The sequence below is a fragment of the Amphiura filiformis genome, chromosome 11, assembly GCF_039555335.1.
Source record: "Amphiura filiformis chromosome 11, Afil_fr2py, whole genome shotgun sequence".
NCBI lineage: Eukaryota > Metazoa > Echinodermata > Ophiuroidea > Amphilepidida > Amphiuridae > Amphiura > Amphiura filiformis.
In genome coordinates this window covers 4,901,776-4,922,235 of record NC_092638.1, presented here as the reverse complement: position 1 = coordinate 4,922,235, position 20,460 = coordinate 4,901,776, and the positions used below count along the sequence as shown (strand labels likewise).

The 20,460-nt window shown below is 36.2% G+C and overlaps 1 protein-coding gene across 1 annotated transcript in view; it reads left to right on the top strand.

Moving 5' to 3' along the window:
• The first annotated feature begins 11,913 nt into the window (after positions 1-11,913).
• Positions 11,914-20,460, top strand: part of LOC140164598 (uncharacterized) — a 42,423-nt gene continuing 33,876 nt past the window's right edge. The window contains exon 1 of the mRNA XM_072187916.1: positions 11,914-12,136. The gene's annotated coding sequence lies outside the window, so the exon portion shown is untranslated. The remainder of the gene's footprint in view (positions 12,137-20,460) is intronic.

Sequence of the window (20,460 nt, the reverse complement as noted above, 5' to 3'; positions counted from 1 at the left end):
GGTAGATATTGATGAAAGTAAAATTCAACTCGTCTAAAATTTGAGCTTCATACTCCATTTTTTGCCAGTCAGAGCCCTTCCATTACATCAATTTGAAATTTAGGGGTCAGCGTAAAATGTTGACCCCCTGAAAACCAATGTCAGCATTTTGCCCCAATCAACTTCAGGTTGTTGAAGATATGTCCATAAATGTATAAAGGGAACCATTTACAAATTTGAAAAGTATGTATTCTGAGGTACTTATTTGTGTAGAATTCAAATCTGGCATCAGAAAACTTGCAAACTCTTTTACTTCCCAAAGCCAATATCTCTCAGGGCCCTCAAAATACCTGAACCGTCCATCAGGACCAACTTTGGGGTGTCAAAACTCCAAAAGTAAAAATAATTTTTGTCCATTTTTTTTGCCAGTCAGAGCCCTTTGGTAACATTACTCTTATCCAATATTGAGTCAATTAGGATAATTGGATAAGAGTAATGTCCTACCAAAGGGTTCCGACTGGCAAAAAAATGGACAAAAAATTATTTTTACTTTTGGAGTTTTGACCCCCCCCCCCCCAAAGTTGGTCCCGGATGGACGAAGTGGCATTTTGAGGGCCCTATATCTTTTAAAGTAAAGGAGTTACAAGTTTTCTGATGCCAGATTTGAATTCTACACAAATAAGTACCCCAGGATACATACTTTTCAAAGTTGTAAATGGTTCCCTTTATACATTCATGGACCTCCAACATCGCTTTTCGCTATGGACACATTTTTACGCTGACCCTCTGAATTTCAAATTGATGCCACGGAAAACGTAAATGGAGTATGAAGCTCAAATTTTCGATTTTACTTTCTCATCAATATCTACCACCACACAGAAAAAAAAAAAATTGAAGAGGTGCTGCGGTGCACATCCCTGGAGTTGACATGGAATGGGCCTGTTTTATTATGTTGCAAAGGATTCTGGGAAGGGTAAGATATCTTCTTTGCCTCTATTAATAAGTCCAGTAACATATACCTATGTGGATATATACTTAACCAATCAGACCCTTGTGGTGTCATTTTTATATCCTGGGGTGTCAGTTTTTGTGATGTTACAATCTGTGAGTAATGAATCTGTTGAACTTTGTGGGGATGAGAGTGTATTTTTTTTGTGTGACATGAATAATGGTAAATTGTGATTCTCAGTTTAATGTGCAATGTAGTAACTATTCAATGAAATTGATTTGGATATATTAGCAAGTAGTAATATATCTCAACACATGTATGATTGGTATGATGGGTATAGGCCTTATGTGAAGAGTTATATTGGGCTGTTCCAGAAATTTTCCATCCCCCACCCCCACCCACCCCAAGATAACATTGGGATTTCCCACACCTTCCCCTCAATATTATTTGGGAATTCCCATCATGAAATATCAAAAGAACATCCCATTTCCCATTCAGATGCACATCGGAATGTACAAAATTATCAATTCCGATAGCTTTTTTGTGTAAATGCATAGATATCCCAATTCCCAAATGTGCACCCTAAAGTTTTGGCTGGGAAATCCCACTGTTATGTTGTGGGTGGCTCGTGAAATCGCATACAATTTTGCGAAATCATCCATGGGAAATGTCCATTTAACTTTGTCTTCTTTGGGGGGAGTTTGGAAAATTTCTTGAATGGCACGTTTTGGAATTAGGGTGGGGTTTATGAAAAGTTACACAGCAATGGGTTATTCCAGTTGAAGTCTGTACAACCCTGATGGAAGATATGACCTTCACAGGGAGTGTGAATTTCAAATGGGGTTACCTGAATGGGCGACTCCATTTGAAATCTACACTCCATGTCTTCCATATGGAGTGTATGGATTTAAACGGGAATGGCCCAATATGGTCTATTTGTATTTCATAGTCACAGGTAACATAAAGTATCGCCATCATATTAGAACAGCTTATTTCCAAACCATGGTAGGTCTATGTGCTCCCCTGTGATACTTATTTGAAATATACAGCTTTTTACAGTCAAATTAATTATTTATGTTTAAAATGTATTGTAATTATATTTAATGACATAAATATGAAAATGAAAAAAAATTATGACACATTTTATACACAAATCAATGAATTTGAACGATAAAATCATCATGTTTTAATAAGTATCACAAAGCAGCACATGACCTTAACAGAGTTTGGAAATGATCATTTGTTTACATGATTGAATCAAGAATGACAGATTGCTCTTTTAGCACAGGTCTTATACTCTGTCTGGATAAATGGTAACATGGTGGATCATTTGATTACTCATGGTGTACTACTGCCTTATATAATGTGTATTCCATTCAAGACATCAATTGGCAGTGAATTACACTAGCTATTTTATCAGCAACTTCAATGTTATCACACAAAAACCTATTTCACTATAGTAAAGATTTAATTTGAATGGACACAGCTGCCAGTAGCTGTACCTATTGAGAGTGATCGTATGTCATGCATTTCAAAGTACAACATGAACACATGACTGTGGATATAATAATGAAAATACTAACCAATCATGAGCGAGTTGGAACGGTTTGATTCACTTCCACGCTATGCGCACGCGGGCGTTCATTCAAATTAAATTTCTACTGTACAGTCTGTCCACTTAGAAGTACAAACCAAATCTGTGGCATCGGGGTCGATGCTTTGCATCACGCGCGACGCGACGCGTAAGAGCGTGCTGTACAAATCGCGCAGCAGTTGGCGCGCCAAAGAAGCATTACGCTGAAATAATTATTCTCATACCTCCAGTTTCCGAGGTCTATTTACTTTGTACTTCTATGTGGACAGACTATAGTAACAACTTCATATTTTAATCGAGACACATATGTGATGCGATCAAGCAAAATCAGTCGGAACTCGGTAATATTGATTTTGAGATATAGCCATACAAAGGAAATATTTCCTTTTGTTTCCTGTTGTTTCGGAAATTCTTAAATTGCTCATATCTTTGGAACTGGTTGTTCAATTTTAATGGGGTTTCCTTCCAAATCCAGATTTGTAAATGCTTTGTACTACCCTAAAAGAAACTGAAAATTTAATATTTCCGAGTTCCGACTGATTTTGCTTGATCGCCTCACATATTTAAGAGGTCAAGGGCTATAGTCCATTTGGCTCCCTCAAGAAAGTAGCGTCCGCAAAAAGGCAGTGCGCAATGTTGGGCAAAGCGCATGATGTGGCACAAAGTGACTGCGCCCTACAGTGTATCACCCAAAGACACTCCGTCGCCAGAGTGCTACACTATCGTAAGTGACATTTTTGGCAAAAATGAGATTTTGACGAATTATGGAAGGCCATATAAAAACGCACATTTTAAACCAGGTTTTAAGTTTCAAAATTGCTTAATTATTTTTAGTTAATAAAATAAAATATCGTAAGTGCAATGCAATTTTAATTAATGAATGCAAGACTATCGTATGTGCCACTTACGATAGTCTTGCACGCCAATTTTGTTTTTCATTTGCCACATACGCCTAAACAACAAAATCACGGAATGCTACACCATCGTAAGTGCAAAACAGTCTCTAACACATCACTGGCTGTGACGTTGAAGGCTGTATGCGTTGTCACCATGCTGGCTAAGTTCATAGCTCCCATGACTGGTAATAGAGACGATAAATCCGGTGTTTTAGTTTTAGATTCAGTAATAAATCTTGAGAGATAACATTACGGCAAAAGGTGTCTTGCTATTGTAAATATTATGTGCCAAAATAAATTAACACTTGTTAAGAAACATAAAATGACAAAATATTGGATATTTGAGCCGAGATCACGCATATCCTAATTTAGCAATGCATGCTACACTATCAGTATGTGGCACATACGATAGTGTTGCACTCTACACTTATTTCTATTTGAGTGCAACACTATCAGTATGTGGCACATACGATAGTGTTGCCTCTACACTCATTTCTATTTGAGTGTAACACTATCGTATGTGGCACTTACGACATCTAAATCAGTAAATAATTCATCGATTTATTAACTTTAACACCATTTATATAGTTTATATTATTAAAATCAAATTGCTTTACATTCCCATGTAATTTTATGGCTACCTGGAAACAAACGGCTACGCTAAACACAAAAATGCTCCTCCTGTAAAACTGTCCAAACTGCACTTACGATAGTGTAGCACTCTTGGAAGTCAAATGGATATAGTTCTCCTTCACATTGTATAAAATACTCTCATCATGTTATATTTAAGGAAAATGTGAACATTGCAATTGCACTCTGATATTGACATTGTGAACTGTGGATTTGTAGTGTGATATTCCCATAATAAAGCACAGGCTTAATCTATTGTCACAGCCAATTGAATCAAGCTGTAAGGAAATAGATCACAAGGATTAGGACTTATTGTGCCACTTTGTTGTATGGTATCATTAGCATTGGGATGAAAATGTGGGGGTGTTCGGTTCATGGAAACAAATGAAAAAAAAATTGTGAGTTTCTTAAACATCAATATATCTCGTATGATAGATAATACATAATCATTTCTTTGATTCAGAGATCGTGTCATACCATGCAGTGTTTCAAATTAAGCCTTGTCTGCGAGTGTTGCAAAGAGCAGGAACGCATTCTGAGCAACAAAAATACACCCAGATTTTCCTCTATGCTTGAATGCTTGAGCAAAGATGACAATGACTTTTGAATCTACTTGATCTATTTCTGTGGCATCATGACAATAGGTTCATTTTGTGCATGTTTATGCGAACGATAAACTTTGAAATTTGTTCACATTTTGCATTCAGCTTTGTAAATCATTGGATTCAGGGTACGCTACTACGCTACATATAAAATATTTGTATGTTGACTTAGTCTTATTACAGAAAAATACAGCACTAATTTTATTGGATTAAAAAATATTATCCTGTTTTGCCAAATGAAACAGCTAAATCCTAATTTTTAAGATCTAACTGGCAATGAATGTTAAATTTTAATATTTGGTCAATTTTGGAAACATACCATTTTAGGTGGTTTTTTTTGTATGCTATGACAATCAAGCCCAAAGACTTGTACAAAGACTAATTTCAAGTTATCTTTTTCATAACCATTATCAAAAATAACATAAAATATCAAAATTATGAGCTAACTCATAGCCTTAGACTCAAAATTTTGAATTGTTAGACTTATGCCAAGACTTAGAAAATTGTGACTACAATTGAAAACATGCAAAATTGCCTGTTTTGGGCCCATTTCCCCTTCAAATTGCAAAAATAATAAAATTTGACATTTATTGCCAGTTAGAACTAACTAAAGGATTAGGATTTAATTATGTTTCATTTGGTGAAACAAATATTGTTTTAAGTCCAAAAAAATAGCTGTGTATTGTTCTGTAATCAGGAGTAGGTTCATGCTTAGTTCAACTTACTTCTGATGATAGTGATTAATGAGTCTGAAACCATTTTTTTTCTTTTAATTATTTTTACCTAGAAGATGAAGTGTTACAACACCATTGTCAAGTGGATAACGTGATCAGTTGATCATACTCGCAAACCGAGCACAGGCTTTGTGTCATATTCAATAGTAAAATGAGATAGGGGTCCATTTCCCATACAATTGGTGATCAATCGTAAGTTAATAGAACATACAATTTAAGCTTACTTGAGTAATTTAAGTCCATGATCAAAGAGTCCCTTGGATTTGACTCGGTAACATACTTTGGTGCCGCTTATGGATTAATGTTCTATTGATGCCTGAGTGTCTGATGCCAAAAATGGGGAACACCAAGTATGCTTGCAAAATGACATTTTGAACATTTATTTCTGTAACTCACATTAATGGTAGTGAATGCAAGAAGGTCACAAATGGGTTATTCCACTTAAAATCCACACTCCCACTGTGGAAGATTTTGGATATATCTTCCACAGGGGGAAATGAATTTCAGATGGAATGAACTCTTTATGCAGCTCCATTTGAAACTCATCCTTCCTCTGTTGAAGAGTCAGGTTGAATCTTTCTCAGAGGGTGTATGAAATTCAAATGGAGCTGCCTAATGTGTTCATTCCATTTGAAATTCATATTCCCCTTGTGGAAGATATTTTCAAAATCTTCCACAGGGGTAGTGAGTATTTTAAATGGAATAGCCCAATGCTTTGTACAATCAATCTTGCATTCAAAAGAACACCAGGGTTGCCAAATCCACGATTTGGTAGCCCAATTAAGCGACTTTTGAAGATTTTTCCCATGACTTTTGACAATTTCCTGTCCCATAGAAACCAATGGTTAAGAAAAAAAAATTGGGCGACTTTTCAACATTGGCTCCAGCGACTTCCGATAGTTTCATGTCCCATAGAAACCAATGGTAAAGAGAAAAATTGGGCGACTTTTCGATTATTTGACCCGCGATTCAGGCTGAAATTTTTTGGCAACCCTGCCTGTGAACCTAGAATGGACAGACAGCTGTAACTCTTTATCATTTAAAATTGGTGCAAACTTTTATACTAAAAACGAGTCTTTAAAATCAAAAAGGATTTTGTAACAATCCAGTATGGATAATTGTTCAAAACATTGATGAACACTTCACCTACTTTTGTGATTTTAAGACAATTTTTTTTTTTTATTGATACTTTTGTTAATTTTCTTTTCCTTTTTTAAAAATTGTAATTGAAGAATGCAAAGTGGTGAATCTATTTTTGTATATACATGTAACAACATTCCATCGAAAGTTATTAAGTTGATTGTTGTCCACCATTGATACGGTTATCATCAGATGTGTGTACATTTAGAATATTATTGCATGAAAGACTATATTTGCAAAGATATTTATCTATTTTTCAGAGTTTGTTTTTTAGAGTGAATTTGCAATAGAATTTGCAAAGTCGATGTGTAGAACTTTTGCCAGTCTGTTATAAAGTGTGTATAAAAAGTGCAACGTTTGCAAATAGAGTCTTTATGCAGTGAGTCACTGACTGAGGCATGTATTTCTTGTTTATTGATATTTTTTATTTGATATGTAAATCAGATAATCAAAGAGTGTTGTCACCAAGTTATTTCAGTGTTTGAATGTCATGTTAGGCCTTTTATCCGTCACATGTAATGAGTAAATTAATATGGGAAGGGAAAAATAACACTTGAATCAATTTTGTACGAACGTGTTGTAGCATATTAGAAGAATATTATTCCAAACTTTGATGTATTTAAAAGAAACGATATGATATTATCTGGAAACCACACATGAACACTTCCATAAGATTTTATGTGTTTTGACAACTGCTTAAGAAGAATAATTAAATAATCAACTCACAAAAAAGTATATGTGTGTCTTGTTGAGTCATTATATTTGTTGGAGTCTGATGACCTAGTTAAATAACATTGCATTCAGTTTGTATTATACTTCAGGAAATCTAATCAAAATTATTATATCCCAAAATAATTGGACTAGATTGGATTCAAATCTGTTCGGCTTATAATTGGCAAAAATTATTTGGCTCCCAATCATGATCTTGTAAATTCACATAATAGTGCCCGCCGTGCCAGTTACGGAATGCGCAACGAGCGTATAAGTGCTGCCCCCAAATGTGTGTACGCCATTATAACATCTACCAAAAAGTAATTACCCCAGCCCCCTTTAATTAATGGCCATTATTCCAAAACAGTTAATCATATGTTGGATATGCATTCAAAGCAGATTTTTTTTCTGGGCATTATGACATCTCATTTGTCATTTGTTGCAATGGTAGGCATGCCCACATTGCCTATCATAGAGGTCTCCTTCAACACCCAACTTGTGACCACAGAAATGGCTTAACTGTGTAATCCCCATATAGGAAAGTACAAAAATTTGAAATTTGGACACCAGAAACTTTATGTAGAAAGTCAAACTGTCAATTGGTATACCTTGATACAAAAGTTATCATACAGTGATAGTAAGATTTTTTCTAATAAAATCGCTTTTGAGTAAAATGGATCGCAGTGCTGAAAAATGCTGCATTACTTTCTTTTTTGTACAGTAATTCATTATAAAGGTACAGTCAATGATGGTCACAGAATTTGGACAAAGACATTTGCCCATAACTTTGCTAATTTTTGGCCTACAGACATGGTTGACCCCTCATTTTTTAAGTTAAATAATCACCTTTCCAAATAAAACAATTGCCATGTGAAATATCCTACTTGAAAATTTGATGATCATAATAGCAATGGTCCCAATTTTGATGTCGCAGCATACATTTAATGAAAGTAAAGTTGCAGCAAAATCCTATTGCCTTGTATTCGGTGTCTATGGAAGGAAATGATATCAGTTCTCATTGGATTAGTCTTCTTGTTTTGTGAATGCATATCCCAAATTTGGCACGCGATCAACCGTTTTTGGAATAATGGTCAATTTTGGTCATTAATTAAGGGGGGTAGTTGCTTTTTGGTAGATGTTTATATCAATACACAATGTCATGAGTCTCACATTTTTTGCCAATTACAAACTTTTGACATTGTTATGATATGTGATGTGACTTAATTGTAAAATGTATTGAATTGCCCAACAGGTGCAAAGCTTCATACAGTAATTATGCTTTGAAAAGTTGTCAACCATGGCCTATACACTACAAATGTGTGTATTGTAGCTTGAGCCTTGCAGAATGATGTTATCTATTGTGTCAGGTGCCAACTAAATATATGTTATTGGGAATCAAGTTTACAGGCCTATTCAGTGATTTGCTCATCCAGAGGATTGTAAAAATAGATTTTGGCACCTAATCTGCTAAGTGGTCAAGCCAAAAGCTGTGTAATAAAGACAAAATTAGACATTTTACATGAATCTGTAAAATTTTTTCTACTTCAGTAGAGAAATTAACTACATGTATTTGAATTGGGTTTAACTTTGTCAATATACTGCCCTTTTTTTGCATTTTTTTTGCCATATTGTTCATTTCAAAAATACTTAATGATGATTTTAAAGGCCAATATTGGAATGTCATCTTTCCCTGGGTAAGAACTGACACCCATGGCCAGAGGGTAACATTAGTATGTTTGTCTCACCTTGAAGGCAAGTCTTGCAAACATGAGCCAACTTTCCCCTAGGCCATCTAATATGCCATGAATTAGTTGGACTACAACTGGTATCTACTGGTCAGTTCATACTCCTATTTACACATCTGTTATTTTTATATGGGCCTTTAATGACTTTCCTTCACTTGCAGCACAGATGCTTGCAGGCATTTTATAAACAATTATAATTTTTGGACACATCGCCGGGATTACTGAATGGGCTGTTAAGATCTAATTTGTCATCTCAATAATCTCTATACCTTGCAATGAGGACATGTAGTTTCCCCAGTGTTTTCTTTGCAAGCAAATCACTACTTTGTTTAGTCATTTTATTATTATCAAACTGCATGTGTAAACAGCAGGTGGGCTGAACATTTTAACTTGATGGAAACCCACATTAAAAGATTATAATAATAGTTTTTATGCATAATTTATGCAAAATAGAGTAATAAATAAATGTGATTTAAAGTACAGTTTACCTAAGTCATGCAGCAGCACACTTATTCTACTGCAACTGAGATACATTAGAATCATTTCGCTCCAACAAATGCACGACTGTAGCACAGAGCTCCTCTCAGCACATAGATTGTAATTATCCCCTAACGGCTTCCCATTACACCTGGGTTGGTGAGGCAAATGAGATAAAACACCTTGATCCATAGTGCAGCAGTCTGCTCCTCTGGGCACTTAGATTGTAATTATCCCCTAACAGCTCCCCATTACATCTGGGTGGAGTGACGTAAGTAAGGTGAAGCACCTTGCCCAAGTGCATAACACGGTGCTGCAGGAATTCGAAACCCATGCCTCATTCTACCCCATAATTATGAATCGAAGTCTATCACTGCGCCACCGTGTGATGCCCATAAATGTGACCCAAATGAGGCGCATGACAGCAAACACCATTATGTGAAACAAGGTCAACATTTTATTCAATGATGACAGTAACATGATTTTCAATAATTCATTACTTTTTATAGGAATGCTGTAGTATGTTGATTTTGGTATAAACATTTTCATTAAAGGTCCATTTAGTGATTTGCTCATTCGGACGATCGTAAAAATTATCAAAATTCAGATTTTGGTACCTTTGTCATTGTCATAGATGTGCTAACATAGCCTTCCAGTAGTTCAGCCAAAAGTAGTGTATTTAAGACAATTTGTATACTGACAGTAGGCTATATGTATTTGAATGGGGCTTCAACTTCATCAATACTGCTGTTTTCATTGTTTTTTGACAAATTTTTCATTTCAAAAATACCAAATGACAATTTGAATGACTTATCCTTCAATTTTAAGCAATTTATAGACAATTTTAATTTTTTACACTTGAGCTGGGATCACTGAATGGGATGGGACTTTTAAGTCCCATACTCCCATCCCATCCTTTAAAAAGGCTTATTGTACGATTTCCTTCAAATTTTAAATTTGTCATTATATACTCAAAATGCTGAAATAAAACTAGTAATAATGATCGGGAATGGTTTCTGTCCATTTTGAGCTGAAATAACGAGGTAACGTGAAAAGAAACACTGCTTGTTATTTTGGCCGTTTAACACGCAGTTCTATGGGCGGACATAAAGTCATAATTTCTTGAATTATGACTTTATGTCGAACTTTGCTCTGTTTCTTCTTCTTCTTCCAGTTGTAGTGAAGGCTTCTTGAAAAGAAGATTACTCACTGCAAACCTACAAACACAACAAATTTGGCTGATTCCATTTAGGTGCAAGTTGTGACATGTGTAAACATTACAAATATGCAAAAAAATAAGGTTTGAAAAAAATTAACCAAATTCATAAGATCGTACATTATGACTTTAAATGCAGATTACAGATCACTAAATGGGATGGGACTTATAATGCAGATTAATATGAATATCTTAATTTTGATATTGCCCCCCCCCTGTGCCTCATTTACTCATGTTGGGTCACAAATAATAAGGGATTTGTTCTGTCACCTAAAATCAATATCTTATACATCCAACAATATGCCAAATATAATTTTAGAGCACAAATGCTGATCTTTTTCTTGGCTAAGTACGCTTTTGCAGTGTACATTTTCGAAGATAACATTCTGTATAATTATGACATTTTGATGTTTTAGGTACAGTAGGTGATAATTTATTCATACCTTTGTAAATTTTGATGTTTTTTTTTCATTTTCCATAATTCGACAAGCAAAATTTACAACAACGAAACTGAGATTTTCTGGAAAATCAACTGATTTTACCACATATGTTCCAAAAATGATGTTCCAAAAAAGATTGCGTATGTAAATAACATAAGTAGTTTTGTCTTAGTATTTCGTGATCCTAGCATCCTCTATTTATGTCATTTTTCATTAGATATCCACGACAGGCATATGATGCGTGCTGGTATTGAAGCTGAGACTATTATACCTAGTCTCAGATTGAAGTACCCCTCCATCCAGTGGTGGTGCGCCAAGGGGGGGGGCATGGGGAATGCACTCCAGTTGGTACTCTTGCTCCCCCAGTTGCCCCTGTAAAAAAGCTTAACAACTCAAAATTACGAAAATTTCCACCAGTTTTGCAGCAATTTTGCGCAAAATTTGGTGATTTTGCTCCCCTTGAAATTCACTCCCCCACGAAATTAATTCCTGACGCCGCCACTGCCTCCATCGGTTATCATCCTCTTTATCAACAAAATGGGCCTATTATACATAGGCCTATGTAGGTCAACTGCATTCAGAACATCAAATAACATCGAAAATTATTGGAATATGTGATTACATTTATGAAGGAAACTGTTGAAGGGTAATTAGCCATGGCAGGTAGCTTTACCGTGTCCGTGACTACTCGTCCACAATACCAGCTACCTATTCAATGCCCGGGATTCAATGCTCCAATTATTTCATTTGAATTATGGCAATGACATTGTCGGCTGTAAATAGGTACTGTAAAATTCAACCTTATTTTCAACTCGACCGTGTGATGTACAACAACTAAATCGCATGATGACAAATGTTAGCGCGTGGAAGCGCGTGCCGATTCACGACCTTGTCAAATACCATTAGACTGATCAGGATTTGATTCCGAAACTGAATATCTTGGCGTGTGTTTGGAATCTTCCCAGGAATCTTAAAAAACCGGGAGAACATTAATAGTGATTATTAAGGCAGACTGGAGGACAGGTGAGGAATATTTAATTTTCAGTAGTTTGAATAACTTTTTATGCATTTTGCAGGCCCCCAGCAAACACAAAACGTTTTCGACATCATTCGCAAAAGGTTATAAAAGGTTGTCAGAGAACGTTTAAATGTACTGAAAAATGTCATAAAAATACAGGGTATATTAAGAGTATAAAACGTTTTCATAACCTTAAAAAACATTTTTTGATAATCTACTGCTCAGCAAACAAAAATGTTTTACAGAAAACGTTTAAATGTCGGGTTTATATAAAGTATAAAAACGTTTTAATAACATTCCAAAAACATTCTTGAAAACTTGATACAAAACATTCTAAACAGAATGTTATTTTGGGGAGTTGAAAAAATATTTTGCGAAAAATGTTTGCCCAAAATATTTTCAATAACGTTTTAAAAACGTTTTCATGACCTTTATATAACCCGACATTTAAATGTTATTAAAAGGTTTTGAAAAAAAAGCATTTTAAGAACATTCCTGCGCTTGCTGGGTTCAAATATTTTAAAATAATGTTATTTAAGTATTGACACAATATTTGGCAAAATGTTTGCAAAAATAGTTTACAATAACATTTTTGAAAACATTTAAAAATATTGTTGTAGTGTGTTTTCATACAAAACGTTTTAAAACGTTATCATAACCTTTATATAACCCGACATTTTAATGTTATTAAAACGTTTTTACCTAAACCAAAAGCCACAATATAACTTATTTAAAACGTTTTTAAAACGTTTTTGTGTTTGCTGGGCCGGTATTAGATGTTTGTTTTTCAAATAACGGTGCGACTTCGTTGTAGTGACGACGGGTCTCACCTGGGTCTCAGTGTCATGATTTTGAGATCGTTTCACAATATAAAGCATTACGAAAAGCCTTATAGTATAAGATATCTTCAATAGTTCATATGTTAAAGGGGCATTTCGTGATCCACAGGCTCATCCCCCCACTTTTCCCAAAAAAAGTTGAGATTTTTACACTATACCTCTGGCTACATAATGTTTATGTACCAAATATTTCTTGCAGATTAATTCGTTTAGCAAAAATATCGTTAAATTTGAATTTCGTTCTGGTGCACCAGAACGAAATTCAACGCATTGTCTATATGGAGCAGTGTAATACACATAATCATGCATAACTCGCAAACGCAAAATCGGAATCAACTGAAATTTTGGGAATAGGCTTTTTCGTGGATATACTGAAAAATGTCGGAGTAACTACAGAATACCCCTCTCGGGGGTATAGTTGTATAAAGTTGTAACATGTTTGTATGTATTGGAATAGGCAGTGTTGTAGTCGAGTCCTCGTCATCCGAGTCCGAGTCCGAATCCGAGTCCTTGGTGTCCGAGTCCAAGTCCGAGTCCGAGTCCCTGCCAATTTCTGATGTCCGAGTCCGAGTCCGAGTCCGAGTCCTCAATGTTCGAGTCCGAGTCCGAGTCCTTATGTATCAAATTCAAGCCCCGGGGGTTTCACCAATACTATATCTACGTAAGCCTATACTTAACCAGAATTTTAGTTCTATATTATTTTCTTGTAAATACATAATTTGCTAGTCCCACCTAGCATGCCTAGTATTGTTTTGGGGCTGTGCAAAATTATGCTGAGCCCGGAGTGGGGTGAAATTGTCAAAAATAGAGAGCTTGCGAAATGACGTTACTTTAACTTTAACGTCTAGAGGATTATAGAGGATTTTGTATTCAAAAGCACCTTGGTTTTTAATACATAATCCTCTATAATCCTCTAGACGTTAAAGTTAAAGTAACTTCATTTCGCAAGCTCTCTAATGCTTATCCCTTCTCGGCCTGCCAAAATCGCCCCCCCTCCCGACCTGCCAAAAATCTTTGCACCCCTTTGCACATGCCATTTTTGGAGAATCCCAATTTACTAACCTTAAAAGGTTTAGATAATTATGTTTCGAGCGCAGCGAGCAGGGAAATCTGTATTATGTAAGCGTTTCCGTACTGTTTTCTAAGCCTTTTTAGAGCATTTTACCCTTAGGTAGCATACCTTGGAAACAGAGTATAATCACAGACTCACAGTAACTTATTAGGCTTGTGTTTTAGAGAGGCAAAAGATGCAGTCATTGTCCTTTTTCAGGCTCCCGGCAGTCATTTGCATCATGCTCCAGTTCATTGAGCCTAACACTCTGAAAAGTGTAGGTCTTGAGCTCAAATTTGGAAATATTTTGAATTTGTTAGCTCCAAAGCCTATAATTTGGCCCAACTTTAGTTCACAGACCTCCACAAAAATGTTGAAATTTCCGTTCATCAAGCCCCTATTTTGCCCCCAAATCAGTTCTTATAGTTCCCAAAGTTCGGCGCCCCACACCCCTACCAAAATTTAACTTGAGTGCCCCAGAGTATTATTATTATTCATACATTCTAGACTTGCGTCTAACAAAGCAGTCATGTCAAAACAAACGAATATGATTAAAACCCATTTAACCAATTAAAGATATAACTGAAAGCAATCTTGCTTTTTGATTGTCTACTTTTATTTACTGAATTTATCTACTGAATTTATTTGCATATAAAGCTACTTAAATTAATCATGTGATGTGATCATTGATCAAGCATAAGAAGTTTACAATGAACAAAAATAAAAGACCTAAAAAGACCCTATTTTGCCGGACTCGAGGAGGACTCGAAGCCGAGTCCCCGAGTCCTTGGGGTCCGAGTCCGAGTCCGAGTCCAAGTCCTTAGCTTCCGAGTCCAAGTCCGAGTCCGAGTCCTTGAAAAAAGGACTCGAGTCCGGACTCGAGTCCGAGTCCGAGTCCCGAGTCCTCCAACACTGGGAATAGGGTGTTTTGTGCTTGAGTGGGGTATTCTGTTTTAATGATTTGTGTATGGTAATGTTGTGAGTGTGTTATTCTGGAGACTAAGTATAGGTCTTGGTTTTTTTGTGGGCGCAGTTGGCGCAGACGTAGTCGAAAAACCGACAGAGTTGGCGTTTGACGTGGACGCAGTTTAAATTGGCGGGTTGATCAATGCAGCGTAGATGCATTATTTAAGTTGCAGTTGAAACAAAGGAAGTATGTTTGCTGGTACTACTCGGGAGTAGGCCTATAGGCCCTATAGGTGTCGGTTTTTAACAAGGCGCAGACGTAGTTGAAAATTGACAGGTTTTTATATATGGGGCGTGGACGTAGTATTGCGGGGGATTTGTCCCGTTATACCGTTGAAGGAGTTCAAGATGTGGTATTTTTGTGTGTGATTGTATTTGAATTAGTTGTTGGTACATGTATAGGCCTACTAGGACAAATTCTATGTCTAGTTTTTATGTCGGCGCAGACGTAGCTGAAAATTAACAGGTTTGGGCTTTGGGCTTGGACGTGGATAAAATTGGTGATTTTATGAATGGGACATAGTGTTTGGGGGATTTGTGCCCATGATGTTGAATTAGTATAATATGTTAAATTGTGTGTGAATGTGGTGGCAGTACATGAACAGTATGTTGGACATAGGTCTTGGTTTTTAAGTAGGCGCAGTCGGCGCAGCCGTAGTTGAAAATGGCAGATTTTGCGTTTGGGCGTGGACGTAGTTAAAAGTGGTGATTTTAAAAATGGAGCGTGGACGCAGTATTGCGGGGGATTTGTCCCCAATGGCGTTGAAGGAGTAGGCCTACAAGATGTTGTTTTGTGTTTGATAGTGTTTGAATTTGTTGTTGGTACATGTAAATTGGACAAAGTATAGGTCCTGGTTTAATGTCGGCGCAGACGTAGTCGAAATTTAGCATGTTTGGGCTTTGGGTGTGGTCGTAATTAAAATGGGTGATTTTATAAATGGGACATGGACGCAGTGTTGGAGGGGGATTTGTCCCCGTTGAAGTTGAATTGGGATGGTATGTTGTTTTTTGTTTGATACCAGAAGTGTTTGAGTGTTTTGCTGCTACATGTAGTGTTTGGACCGTAGGTCTTGGTTTTTATGTCGGCGCAGTCGGCGCAGACGTAGGCCTAGTTCAAAAATAGCAGGTTTTGCGTTTAGGCGTGGACGTAGTTAAATTATGTTAACTGTATCAAATAAATACCCTTATCTGGAATGAACTTTTGTTTTGGTTTTTAATACTGGAACATTTACGACAATATTGGAGGCTATTCTTTATTTTTTGCTTCCGGACTAATGTTGCTAAAGTTTTTACAGCCCCCCCCCCCCCTCTAAGTGCACAAAAACTTTTTAACCCCCCTGTTCATACACCCAAAACTTTTGAATCCCCTATATTCAGAACTCCAAAATTTTGTAACCCCCCCTACATATTTTTCAGCCCCTCCCCTAATAATTGAAGATTCAGTATGTTTTGAAAGTGATATTAGTTCTTTAAGGATGACTTTGGCTACAGGGGTGGGCTTTGGCACGATTTTATGGCACATGATTATTTTGTTCATTGCAATTTTTTCGCGCGCATTTGTCCTGGTAATTAATGTTTTTTAGTTGAACGATGCGATGTGGAAATTTTGGCCCCTGGCTCCGGTATCCCCCTTCGCATTTTAGCATGCATTGATAGCAAATTTTCGTGTGCTTTTCACGGGAAAAGAGATTTTTTGGGACAGCTTGGAAAAGTTAGGTTACAGATCTGAAGTGCCAAAGCTGAATCATGTTGCCTTGCACAGGGCACCCCCCCGAGAAAATGGTATTTGGCAGGAGTGATGATGAGTTTACTGACCTTTACAAGTTCAACCATGGTTCAACAAAAGTCAATACGATTACGTAATTGTTCATGTGATGACACACACAGAGGAAAGTCAATATTTACATTTCTTGGTCATAAACCTCACCTCCATGCAGTAGCCCTTTTAATAATATGTTACGCATTATAGCTGATCTGGGTAATCAGAAACAAATCTACCCATCGTGGCTTAGGGTTTTAATAACATGCTTAATTTCCGGGATTGATTGAATTTAAATAATGGATACACATTTTAAGTTTAGCATCAGTTTTTGTTACAACATATAATTAGCTGTATCTTAGCTTCTAAAGCAGATATGATGATGATTTTAGTGTCTTTGAATAGGTTTAAGAGGTCAGAGAATTCAAATTTGTGCAAATCTAACACACTGATGTCTTCAATCACACTGAAATCCAAGATGGCCGCCAAAATGGCCGCCACAACATATAATGAGCTGTATCTTAGCTTCTAAAGCAGATATGATGATTTTAGTGTCTTTGAATATGTTTAAGAGGTCAGAGAATTCAATTTGTACAAATCTAACACACTGTCTTCAATTACACTGAAATCCAAGATGGCCGCCAAAATGGCCACCACCACATATGATTAGATATATCTCCGCTTCTGAAGCAGATATGATGATGATTTTAGTGTCCTTGAATATATTTCAAAGGTCAAAGAATTCAAATCTGTACGTATCTAAAACACTGAAGTCTTCATTCACACTGGAATCCAAGATGGCCGCCAAAATGGCCGCCACCACCATGTGTTATGTTTAGGTATATTTTGGCTTATGAAGCAGATATGATAATGATTTTAGTACAATGTAGCTTTTAGTGTCTTTGAATAGGTTTTAGGAGTCAATTTTGTATTTATCTTCATAAGTATATGTCTTTACTGACACTGCAATCCAACATGGCCCTCAATATTGCTAAAATCAAACATGATTAGCTAAATATCTCAGCTTCTGAAGCCAATATAATGGTGATTTTAATCTTTGAATAGGTTTTTAAGAGAATGTAGGTTTTAAGGGTCAGAGAATTGGTGCAATTACTTAAAACCCGGGCTTATAACACTGAAGTGCAAGTCGCAATAGAATCCCAAATACCTGCCACCACATGTAAATATATATCTCAGCTTCTGAAGCAAAAGTAGCTGTCTTCGTTCTCATCTACAGGTATAATCGCCTCAGCGTTTTGGAAATGTTCTCCTGTGTAATATTCACAAGCTGTGACACATTTAAGTCCATTTTTGCGACATGATCATCCGTTATTTACACAAGAATTCCTGGAGGAAAGTTTAAGCTAGTTTACAATTGTATCGTACAAGCTTAAGCAAGCTATGTGGTGCTGCATCTAAATTCGTAAGGACCAGTGCTAGAACGATGTCAGAGTGTTTTCAGCCCCAATGCTTTAAATTGGATTCAAGTCATTGTTTGTTAGCTTTCTCCAAAGTATGACCTGTAAAAGAACCCGCAGACTGAAAATATGCTGCTCTTTCAGTAGGTGAAAGCTTTTGTAGATAGCTGTGGATCAAATGATGCATTCGGCCAAAACATTCGCAAAAAGTGTTGTAAAACCAAAGGCTTTTATCGCAATCATGGTATATGGTAGACCTAATAGGCCTACTAATGGAAATGTAGTTAAAATGGGTTATGAAAAAAGCACGAATTTGCGTTTTCGATTATATTTCTCGTTTGAAATTATTATTTAGCATTAAAACATTCATGAAAATGCTTTCATAAACGCGTGCTCGCTATGCCGATTTCAAATATCGACATTTTTGACTTAGAGTTGTAGGCCTATGCCTATAGATGGTCGATATGATGTATTGAATTGTCAACGGTCAATCGGGAGTAGAGAACGTTTGAAAACGAATCTTAAATCCGTGTTTTAATAACACTTTGAAACATTATTCAGGGCCTTAGGTATCTAATATTATTTTTTTTAATTATAGGCCTACCGGTAGAGTAACTGCTTGCCTATTTTTTATGGACTTCAAAATGAAGACGAGACTGAACGACCGCAGAGGCTCCCGAACCAAGGCTGGGACTGCATTAAATATAAGCTAATATAATAGGCCTATATTCTTGTCCAACTACACCAACTAATTGGTAAATCAAATAATAACAATGAAATGAATGAATGAATGGTCGAATGAATGAATGAATGAATGGTCGAATGAATGAATGAATGAATGAATGAATGAATGAAATAACAAAACAAATTTTTAAACATAAAATAATAAGCCTAATGATGTACTATACGGGCTAAGTCTAGCCTACTAGCAAAATATTTAGGGCCTACGTTTTCTATCGTATCTAGGCCTACCAGATTGGGTAATCATTACAGGGCTTCTTACGGGTAACTACTTCTTACAGATAAATTTCATCTTTTCACTTTTCAAAACAAAAACAAACAAAAAATTCACTATTATGTTCATATAAAAAAAAACCCTAAAATTTATACCACTATATCAGCACTTTTTTGGCGAAATTTATCGAGTAGGCCTACTGATTCTGGGACGGGGACGGTGGTGGTCTGTCGGCCCGCAGTTTCACAATGCAATGGTGCAAGCTTTACCTACCTTGGAAGAGATCAATACGATAAAATACGGTAGTGATCGCGATTGGCGACTCCAGCGCCTCAATCAGTAATCACCTCGCCCATCCAGTTTACCATGTGTGCGTGTCTTTGCTAGCTGTACGCCGCAGTACGCGTTACGAGAACGCGATCTATTGCGGGAAAACAATGATTTATTTGCTTTTACATTTTGACGAATTTTTAATGAAAAAGGGTCTTTAAAATAGCTTTTCTTATGGTTCAAATTTTAAGATTTCTTTAAAATCTATTAATGACAAGATAAAATACGGTTTGAAGATGACATTAGTGATGAAAACTCAATTTTGGCCATGTAACACTTCAGTGATCCTGTGTGCATCCTTAAGCGAACCGTAGACCGTTTAAAGAATCTTCTTCTCTGCCACCATATAAGACAACAAATAATATGATGCCAGCTGTACCAATCTGTTCTAATGTCGCCTCATGATCGCTCATCTAGGATGATATCTGCTGCAATTCTTTTATCTTCTTCAACAAACTTGTCTTTCCATGTCCAAATTTTTGCACATATAACTCTTTTAACATGTATTGATTATTGACAGCTCTCCATTTTCTAGAACTGATATATATATATAATTTATAGAAGGGGGAACAATATTATATTGTGACTCTTATCTTTGAAGATCTTGTGCATATTTGAAGATCTCTGAAAGCCTTTCTCTCGATTACCTATGGCATCTGTGATAAACACATTTGGAACTTACAGGCTGGTTAATTTAAAATAACATTCTGAAAATTTGTACCATTTTGCTTGTACTCCTGATCTATTGAGACTTTCTGCTTATCCAATATTTGTCTATATTGCCATAACGTAATTTATATAACATAACGATAATGTCCTCACTACTTTACTTGCAGCTATTTCTGTAAAGGATTCCCTCTTCGCATGTGCTGATTTAAGCCCCGGTTTAAGCCCTTAAATCACCTACGGACAATTATAAATAACCATGCTAATGCAACATAATTGACCTATCATAATACATTTCCTTTGTTTTTGTTTGTTATTGAGTTGTTAACTTCTCTCTATTCCCTT